At 46.7% G+C, this 7,148-nt stretch overlaps 1 pseudogene; it reads left to right on the top strand.

The window, feature by feature from the left end:
* The first annotated feature begins 3,990 nt into the window (after positions 1-3,990).
* Positions 3,991-4,169, top strand: LOC125352116 (annotated as a pseudogene).
* Positions 4,170-7,148: the final 2,979 nt, after the last annotated feature.

Below are 7,148 nucleotides of genomic sequence, written 5' to 3'. Positions count from 1 at the left end.
CCTCTGAACCCTGTTTGTATTCAGGACCAAACTTTCATCAACGTGAGATTTTGGAAGCCACTTCACATTCAAACAGTAACCTTCAAGGGTTAGAGATTTTTCATCGTTGTCTTTTGGGAGGTGATCATTCTATCACCCATCAACTGTGTGGGGTTCTATTACTTATCCATGCCCGATTTAATGTTACATACAAGGACCATTCAAAGTTTAAATGTTTCCTTCCTCGTTATTTTTTTTAAATGCCTATAGTTATACATGGTCAGCTTAGCCAATCATCCTTAATTTGAAGCCTGAGAGAGTCTGTATTCTTTTGTGTGCTTCTTGGGCTCCCGGCAGTAGTCTGTCCCCAGCATTGATCGCGAATGCCACCTGTGTGCTACAGGATTATTTATCTTGACTTCCAGTGCTGACCCACAGACGAATGGTCCCCAGGAGCTCTGCCTCAGAGCGAATGCAGAGTCCCAGCTTGGCCCCTCGCCTCCTAATGCCTTCAAGTCCTGACGTCGAACACTAGGACCCCCCGGAAGAATCTCCTGCAGAACTCCCTGCTTTACCAGCCCTTTTTCAGGAGAAGCAGACCAGTCTCACAATGGCCACTGGTGAGGAGGAGCACAGCAATGGCCACATCCCTGCCTATGCGACCATATCCCTCTCACGTTCTAGGGAGCACTGTGTTTTTAAATGCACCCCCGGGGGGGGGGGGGCGGGGAATGGCCCTCCCGAGGACTCTGTAACTCCTTCTCACAGAACCAGGCTGTGGATGGATGAGGTGAGTCCTTCACCGATGAGCCAAAGCCATCCTTCCTGTTCCATCTCCACGAGTGCAGAGCACAGGCTTTCTGGCTGGCGAGCCGATCCTATAGAATCTGAGTCCACGGAGACCAAGCACCACCAGGAAACAAGGCTGTGCAGTGTGCAGCGCTTACGTTATGTCTATTTTGGAAGTTTACTTTGGCAGCAGTGTTGACTGCTCACGCAATGTATCTACTCCCAGAAAAGATAAGCAAGGGAAAGAAATCAAGCTCGGCATTTGCTTTAAATTCTCACTTGGAAGCAAATACCTTGGCTTAAACAGAGAAGTATATAATGCCTATTTCAATGATGATGAACTAGTTGGAGCACACTATAAAGAAAATATTAAAGTTATAAATAACCCATTTTAAAGAACCTGTATGTTACAATATCTCATGACTGGCAAATGCTAAAGAATGTAAATCTCAAGATTATATTCTATCTGAGGCAATGTTGTTTTTTTTTCCAGAACTATTAGAATATGTCTAAATAATGAAATAAACTCATTGACTCTTTTTCCTTAGTACATATCAGTTGTACAAAGAGGTCTCACTGAGGTATATAAATGTATATAATATCAAATTCACCCCAAGAGAATTTTCTAGCGTTCTCCTTTCCTCACATTTTTTATGAACTATTACTTACCTCATCATTGTTAGAAGGCAAGAGAACAGAATAAGCCAGAGGTATCATTAGAAATCCAACTGAAGAGGGGCATTTGCCAGAAGACCATGGTTATAGCTCACTGTGCAAAACTGTATCTGGGGAATCGATCATCTTATGTAACCTCTTGTTTAAATAATGAGGAAGATTTCAACTCAGTGCCAACTCAGTTCTACCCTCTACAATTTAATGAATGGGTCGAGATGAGGAGACAGGAAGTAACTGACCCCAGTAAGAGTTGAGAGTTCCAATCTCAGCTGTGGCCCCTCCCAGCTCACCCAAGGTGTCATGCGCTGGGGACCTGGCCCAAGGGTGCCCTGACATCCAGCCAAGGCAGCGGACTCTCCCCGAGAACACGAAAGATGAGCTTGCACTGAAGCACCGGGATACTTAAAACACAACCCTTGGGGCTGGGGATATAGCCTAGTGACAAGAGTGCCTGCCTCGGATACACGAGGCTCTAGGTTCGATTCCCCAGCACCACATATACAGAAAACGGCCAGAAGCGGCGCTGTGGCTCAAGTGGCCGAGTGCTAGCCTTGAGCGGGAAGAAGCCAGGGACAGTGCTCAGGCCCTGAGTCCAAGGCCCAGGACTGGCCAAAAAAAAAAACACCACAACCCTTGTATAAGGGCTCTGTGTGGGGTGATGTGTGGGGTAAATGGAGGATGACGCTCTCCCAGAGGTGTGGGGGAAGAGCTGAGGAATGGTGGAAATCTTCCAAGATGAAGAAGATCTACCACGAGGACACTCTGGTTTAAATAATTAGGAATGTCTCCAGCTCCTGCCAATTCTCTCTCTCTCTCCCTCCTCTTTACAGCAATGAATGGGTAGAAAAAAGGCGAGCTCACAAAGAAGCCACACCACCTTTTCTAGTGCTACATTTGTCCTACATCAAAACACCTTCAATCTCTCCCTCGTCCTACACCCTTAAACAAAATGACAAAATTCAATTTTATAAAACTTAACGAGACCAAGCTTGTTTTTCAGGTTCGACAACATGTTTTTAAATCAATAACATGAATATTTTCCATGCTGAAGTGTCATGGAATTGGGTCACTAGATAAAAAAAGACACAGCTGTAATAGAAACCATATCTGGGGAAGAAAAAAGAAAGAAACGAGGCGGCCCTAACTAATCACACAGTGATGTAAATTTGAAAGGAAATACTTAGGTTGTGTTTTTACCCAGCTGAGTAGTCAGATGTTTGGAAATGCCCAGGATTTTTCTAAATATTTCCTGCTGTTCATAGCAAAAGGGCTGAGATGTTTCAGAAACAAAAGCACAGACTTCAAACCTATTTTTCCTGCCTGCGCTTCTTAACGACAGCTGCTCCATTCCAGTGACAATACGGAGTCTACTGGTGAAGACTTGAAAACTAGGGTGCGTACCCTAGGCTGCCACACAGAGTTATTTTTGTTAAAAAAAAAAAAAAATTCCTAGGAACTGGGAGTGCACCGAGAACTTCAAATGAGAAGCTGGAAAAAGAAGGAGGTGATGAAGGACTTAGCACATTTTCAGTTTGTTTCTTACACTCTGTGAGAAAACCCAGACATTGCTGGGCTGCGGGAGAACGCACAGAATGGCTGCACTCCAGGGAGTGTGGCCAGGACCTGGGCGAGGCCCACAGGCCTGTGGTGAGCTAGCCTCTTGTGTGTGTGTGGGGGGGGGGGGGGGGGGTAGGCAGGTGGTGACAGCAGTGGCAGCAGATTGACGTGGTGAGAGAAACTAGAGGACAAGTTCTGGCGACCCTGCGAGAACCCCCGTGGTCTTTCCTTCGGGAGTAGAGAGAGAGACATCTGGTCGACCTCAGGTGAGACAAAAAGCCAGGGTGAACCCTGTGAAGAGTCGACTTGGCCAGCACTAATGAGGACCAGGCACCCAGAAGTATGTGCAGACTCAGCAGGGGGGGGGGGACAGTGAGAAGCAGGCTTGGCTCCTCTTGCACCAACCCTGGCTACACAGGCGGCTGAGTCCTTACAGAGGGCGCAAGTGTCCTCCAGAGCTCCCTGAGTGACAGGCGGCATTAGAGATGCAAATTCGGAACAGGCTGTGGGGGCTGCTGCCAGGTTCTGCCCTGGGTGACTGCTTGGCCTTTTCCCCAAAATAGCACATGGGACCTGCAAAATACATGCTCTGGCCTCTTTTAGACCCCAGCCCTGAGGACACAGGGTGGGAACGAGGGGGAACTTGCACACCCTCACTCCTATCACCATTTGTTGGCATCTGTTTCCAGGCTTGAATCCTATCCATGTTTATCTCTCATTTTAAAAGGAGAGAAAACCTATCGGTGGGCCTCAAGAAATGGAAGAGCCCCACACACGACTCTCAGAAGCAGAACCATCGAGCTCTATCCCGGGGCCCCTGTTAGGACCATGCAAGGGAGAGATCGATGGAATGCCATAGCCTCGTCCAATAAGAAGAGAGCATTTTGAAGACACCACACTCAGCTACCGATTACTGGTTTTTTGTTTTGTTTTGTTTTTAGTAATCTAGTCACCTGCTTTTCAAAGTTAGGTCGAAAATAAGATGTTCCAATCTCTTCTCAGCCTTTTCGCTAAGATCAAGCGTAGTATCTGTTCTTATCAATTTAGTATCCCCTACGTCTTCTATCCGAGGACAACATATTAAATGGATGTTGGGAGCTGGGAGTTTGCTCCATCCGCTCCACGCATCGGCCTGGTATTGCGGTACCTCCGGGAAGAGTGCACCCCTCTGGGGTTCCAATCAAATTCTTGAGAACACTTGCCACTAGCAAAACTGGCGTCAGGAGCACCTGGCTGTTCACTTTGCGTCTTGGTGGAGGAAGTGTGAGGACCTGAAATCACAGATAACTGTAGGTCACATGACATCAATATGGCTTCCCCTGCAAGCCCAGCCTGCTGGTTCCAGAAAGAAGCAGGGACATTCCCCAGGAGCCCAGGGTCACTAGCCTAGGCTAGATTGCCCCCTACCGCCAATTCGTATACTGAAGTCCCAATGCCCAGTACCTCCCAATGTGACTTAAATTGGAAGCAAGGCTATTGCAGATGAAACTAGCTAAGGTAAGGTCACACTGCAGTAGGGTAGCCCCAACCCTATACAACTGGATTCCGTATAGCAAGGAATGCCAGGCCAAGAGGCAGAGCTAGTGTACAGAGAGAAGACACAGGGAGAAGGTGGTCCTCCACAGTAAGAAAGTGTTCTATCCTGGAACACATTCTCCTTCATGACCCTCAGAAGGAACCAGTCTGGACAACACCTTGATCTTACACTTGTGGCTTCCACAGTGCGAGGCAATAATTGCTCTCCTGGTGTGTAGTACTTTGTGATGGCACCCAAAGACACTAACGGCTACATGTAACTTCCATGGGCCACCACCTTCTATGAAAAATACTCAAAATCACTCTACAACTCTGTTGCTATAAACACACTTAAAATCCAGGCTTGAATCATACCCATTCTTAGCTCTCATTTAAAAAGAAATGAAAACATACCCATGACCCCCCCCACCCCCACCCCCCAAAAAGTCACCCAGGCATTGGGCTTTCTTTTGAGACGTTGGTCCCATCGATAGGGTCACCGAAGTCCTCAGAAGGGACCAGGTGCCTTCTCTGTCAGGCTGCCATGTTGAATAGCTTGTTGTTGTTTCTAATGGCCCCTTTACCCCTCCCGGCCTTGGTGCTCCCAAGGAAAAAGACTCTCATTTCTCTTTGTAGTTCCAGCACAACCTGGCATATAGTAAGCGCTCAATAAATAACTGTCGAACCAACCTGACTGGAACAGATAGGGATCTGGGGTTATTTAAGGTCATTACTGACACATGAAGCAGGAAAGGAGGAAAAGAAGGAAGTGTTGGCAAGAAGAGAGCCTTAACAGCTGGGGCCTCAGCAAGAGATCTGGGAGCTCAGCCCAGGAAAGGTTTTGAAACCAAAACGGGAGTGTTTTATAACTCTCCATTCTGATCCATGTCCCCCCCCCCCCCTTTATCTAAATCTTCTCTTCATTCTCCAAGCTTACAGTGGGTCTCCTCCATCCGCGTTACTTGCTTTCTTCACATAAAGGTTTCTTGGGTTCTGACCTTTCTACTGAGACGTGCCCGTAACGAGCAGTCCTGGCCTTTCCAGACTCAACCTCGCTTTCAGCACAGGACAAGTTCACACTCATAAATCGTTGTCACCTCGGGACAAGCTCTCCCTTTCCTGCTTGACCAGTCTCTACCTCTGCCACATCTCAGCACGTCAGAGGCTCCTGTCTCTCCCAGGAATCCTGTCGTCAAACAAACAGACAAACCCTCTCTTTAGCCTTCTTGCTACCACATCCAGTTTTTAAGCAGTCAGAAACAATCCGTGGAATACAGAGGCAAAATTGAGACATAAATATTATAGTTGAACTGCAAAGTTGAAACTTCTACATGTCTAATTGTCTATCATGAACGCTTAGAACATTCTCCCAAAGGCACTCAGTAGGATACTAATGTTTTCACCAAGTGAAAGATTCTAAGGATACAAATTAAAGAGGCGTGGTGTTTAAAAAGCTGAGCCAGGAAATGGCTCCGTGGATCAAAGTGGTAGAGCACTAGCCTTGAGTATAAAAGTTCAGGGACAGTGCACAGGCCCTGACTTCATGAGTTCATAAGACCCATGACTGGCAAAATATAGATAGATAGATAGATAGATAGATAGATAGATAGATAGATAGATAGATAGAAACAAAAACATTTTAAAAATACAAAGATCAATACTATTTGCCAGATGATGGTGGTTCACACCTATAATCCTAGCTACTCAGAAGGCTGAGATCTGCGGATCATCATTCAAAGCCAACCCAGATAGGAAAGTCTATGAGAAATGTATCCCCAATTAACCAGGAAAAAAACCAGAAGTAGAGCTGTGGCTCAAATGGCAGAGCACTAACCCTAGACAAAAAATTTCAGGGGGGCTGGGGATATGGCCTAGTGGCAAGAGTGCCTGCCTCATATACATGAGGCCCTGGGTTTGATTCCCCAGCACCACATATACAGGAAATGGCCAGAAGTGGCGCTGTGGCTCAAGTGGCAGAGTGCTAGCCTTGAGCAAAAAGAAGCCAGGGACAGTGTTCAGGCCCTGAGTCCAAGGCCCAGGACTGGCCAAAAAAAATAATAATTTCAGGGACAGTGCTCAGGCCCAGAGTTCAAGCCCCAGGACTAGAAAAGAAAAAAGGAAGGAAGGAAGGAAGGAAGGAAGGAAGGAAGGAAGGAAGGAAGGAAGGAAGGAAGGAAGGAAGGAAGGAAGGACAGAAAGACAGACATGAGCCAGCTGAACACCAGTAGTTTATACCTATAATCCTAGCTACTCTGGAGGCTGAGATCTGAGGATCACAGTTCAAAGCCAGCCTGGGCAAGAAAGTTCATGGGATTCTTATCTCCAATTAACTACCAAAAGCCAAACGTATAGCTGTGGCTCAAGTGATAGAGCACTATCCCTGAGCAGAGATGATCAGAGACAGCACCAGGCCTGAGTTCAATCCCCAGGATTAGCACCAAGAAACAAACAGGGGAAAAAAGAAACAAAAACCACCTACGCCAGATGAGATAGATAATGCAGAATGCAGGATTTTTTCTCAGCCTTTAAAGTGCTAACGTGTAATATGAATCCCTATTTGGATGACAGGACAACTGGCACCTCACAGATCGACTCAGCCATGGACGAATCCTCCAGGAAACAGCATATAGTTT

Source organism: Perognathus longimembris, chromosome 5 (assembly GCF_023159225.1).
Source record: "Perognathus longimembris pacificus isolate PPM17 chromosome 5, ASM2315922v1, whole genome shotgun sequence".
Lineage (NCBI taxonomy): Eukaryota > Metazoa > Chordata > Mammalia > Rodentia > Heteromyidae > Perognathus > Perognathus longimembris.
Note: the sequence above shows the minus strand (reverse complement) of the source record. Positions and strands in the feature narration are given on the sequence as shown.